Raw genomic sequence first — 3,637 nt, 5'->3', positions numbered from 1 at the left:
TTGCACAGGGCCACGCACATAGTACCTCTTCAATAAACATTTGTTGAATAAAGAAATGCCCTTCTTCCTCCCCTTTCACTTTCCCTTATCTGCCAACTATTTATTACCAAGTATTCATTGATGCCGTGTTATACACCAGACAAATGTGATAATCAGGTCCCAGGGTTATAAATGGGGAAACTAAGGCCCTGAGAGGGGAAAGGACCCCGGGGTGGGGTACAGTGCGCCAGTGGCAGAGCCAGGAGCACTGAGGTTCCTTCAGCTACTGTCCTGCATCCTTGTCTTCAGCTCTGTGTGGGTTTTGAAGCACCTTTTGGAGATGCAATGCCTTCCAAGTCCAAGGAACTGGGTATTAGAACCCAGAGTCTGGACTTACTGCTCCAAGGATGTCTGCTCTCTCCAGAGGAGGGAACATAACTCTGCTGGGCTGGCCAATGGCAGACTGTGCTTCCTGCCCTCATTCCAGACAGGTCCTAGCCCCACCCAGCCAGGATCTGGCCAGCTCAACATCTGCCTAAGGCATTTAGCTAACTGGCCCCCAGAAAGCTGTGGTTGGAGTCTGTCTCGGACACAGCTGCCACTCACCGCTGAGGAGGCAGGTAGCTCCCACCAGGCCCTCCCACAGGGACAGAGGTACCTGAAAGGGCCGAGGAACGGGGTACCAACCATCTGCAACTTGGAAGCTTCAATTCCTTTAGTCCTGTCTGGGGAAGTCCTTTTTCCAGCTATCCAGAGTCTTTTATGTTTTGTTGTGTTTGTTTGGAAGACCCCAGCTTACTGAACCAAATCTGGGTCTTTTCCCAGACATTCCCTCAGAATCTCAAACTGCTGCTCTCCAAAAACCCCCAGCAGAGCCCACCCCCGCCCCCTGTCATAAGCCCCCTCTTCTTCCCAAAAGCGACCTTCCTCTGTGACCTCTCAGGATGCCCTCAAAAGGGAGAACATTGAGGGAGCCACAGGAATTTCCTTTATCAGTGTTTGATTTGCTTTTCAGGAGTACTGCCTCAGTTCTTTGCAACAAGCCACTAGCCTGGGTATCTGTGAAATGGGTCTCAGCTTTATGCCAATGTGCTTTAAAACACTGCCCTCCCCCCTCAAGGCATTTCTAAGGCAAAGTTTCGGCGGGTAATGAATGACCCACCTGAGTGTGACTCTGCTGACCTCACTATCTATGTCTTCAGGGATGGGACTGGCCCCCAGAACTGCACACACTTCTCCCCATGAGCTGCTTTGTGATCCACGGTATGCATTGGTGGTGAGAATTCCCAAACATCTCTGGCCCAGTCCTCTCTCTTTTGAGCTTTCCAACCCTACATCGAGATGCCTGCTGGCCGCTTCCACCTGGATGTCCCCCAAGGCCTTTCAAACTCAATATCCTCCCTCAAACCTGCTCCTTCTCTTGCAGGTAGATGGCCCCAGCACCAACCACTGGGTCACTGTAGTTGGTTTCAGACAACAACCCAAACTCATCCTGGACTTTTCCTTCTTCCTTGGCCTGTACATCCAAGCCACCACCAAGGCCTGTCCATGTTAGCCCCTAAATATCTCTCAGATCTTATTGTCCTTCCTATTGCCATCACTCTAACCCAAGCTATGATCACCCATCACTGGGATGACTATGACCGCCACCTGCCTGTCTCCCTGTTCCCATTCTTGCATCCCTACCATCCACTCTCCACATGTAGCTATGGGGATCTCCCAAACACCCACCTCTGAGCACATCATTCCCCTGCTTAATAAACCCTTCCATAGTTCCCCTTTGCCCTCAGGATAAAGTTCCTTTCCTAGCCTTATCCCTTAGGCCTCTCAATACCACTCCCAGTTCCCAGCATGCCTCAAGCCTCAGTGCCCTTGCTCCCACTGAAATTCTTTTTTTTTTTTTTTAAGATTTTATTTATTTATTTGAGAGAGAAAGAATGAGACAGAGAGAGCATGAGAGGGGGGAGGGCCAGACGGAGAAGCAGACTCCCCGCCGAGCGGGGAGTCCGATGCGGGACCCGATCCCAGGACTCCAGGATCATGACCTGAGCTGAAGGCAGTCGCTTAACCAACTGAGCCACCCAGGCGCCCCTCCCACTGAAATTCTTACCTGAACTGCCCTCCATGTTCCTCCTCGTTCTACAAACCCTGCTGACACCTTTTAGAGCCCTTGCTTTGGGCCAGGCCCTGTGGTGGGTGCTGCTGATGCTACAGTTTCCCCTGCCTAGAGTCCCAGAACTGCAATTGCTTTCCAACGTGAAGTGCCAAATGGCAGCCATTCACTAGAGCTAGGTATAGATGGTAAACTAAGGCAGCCGGTGTTTGTGCGTATATGAGTGAGGGGTTGACTCACTCCCTTTAGCTTAGATCCCCTGCCTTCCTTTGGGGTTGGGAGGCAGGGAGGTAGGCCCACATAGGGTCCTGAGGAGACGGCCTCAGAGGGGAGGCCAATGCATCCTTCTGGCCCTAATCATGCTGATTCACCGTAGGACCATGAATAAACTGCCTCTCTGAGCCTCCACTACCCCAACTAAAAATCAGTTCCCACTCTAGGCTGTGTATCAGAATCACCTGGGAAGCTTTAAAAATATATTCCTGGATTGCAACCCCAAGATTCTGGAGCTCTGAGGTGGAGTCTGGGAATAACATTTATTTTTTCAAAGTCATCAGGGGATTCTGATGTTCACCCAGTTTGGGAAACCCAGAACCAGATGGTGTCCAGGGCCCTTTCCAGCTCCCATTCTAACTCTTGGAGTCTCTGATGATGCCCTAGGCTCCAAATTAGAGGGAGCCAGCCCTATTGCTGCCCCCCTCAATTGGCTCAGTTCTCCCACTACCCATGAAAAGACTCTTACATCAGGTGCAACTATTTTGACTGAGACAGGTCCCAAGCTACTCCCCACCCAGCATCCAGAAGGATATTCTAGGTCTCAAAACTGAGGAATAGGGTAGGGTTTCCCTCAAATCTGTATGAGCAAACTTAGGCTCGGAACTCCTTTCCGACTCTCTCAAAGCCCTCTCTGGCATCTCTTTCCAGGTTTTATTAACCTGGAAAATGGGTATAAAAACAATTGCCCCCTCCCCGTACCAGAAATCAGGGTAACTCAAAGAGAAAGCACTTTGAAGAAATTGAAGGTTTTTCACATGGATAAGATTTAACTACAGTGGACCCTTGAACAACACGGTATGAACTGCACAGGTCCACTTATATGTGGATTTTTTCAATAAATATAGTATAGTACTATAAATGTATTTCCTCTTCCTTATGATTTTCTTTCCTTTTTTTTAAGATTTATTTATTTATTTTAGACAGAGAGAGGGAGAGTGCGTGTACAAGTGGGGGGAGGGGCAGAGGGAGAGAGAAAATCCCAAGCAGACTCTGCTGAGCACAGAGCCCAATGTGGGGCTCGATCTCACCACCCTGATATCATGACCTGAGTTGAAATCAAGAGTTAGACGCTTAACTGACTGAGCCTACCCAGGCGCTCCTTCTCTTCCTTATGATTTCTTTTTTTTTTTTTTAAAGATTTTATTTATTTATTTGCGAGAGAGAATGAGAGACAGAGAGCACGAGAGGGAGGAGGGTCAGAGGGAGAAGCAGACTCCCTGCTGAGCAGGGAGCCCGATGCGGGACTCGATCCCGGGACTCCAGAATCAT

Source organism: Leptonychotes weddellii, chromosome X, assembly GCF_054177405.1.
Source record: "Leptonychotes weddellii isolate Sample4059 chromosome X, ASM5417740v2, whole genome shotgun sequence".
Taxonomy (NCBI): domain Eukaryota; kingdom Metazoa; phylum Chordata; class Mammalia; order Carnivora; family Phocidae; genus Leptonychotes; species Leptonychotes weddellii.
Note: the sequence above shows the minus strand (reverse complement) of the source record.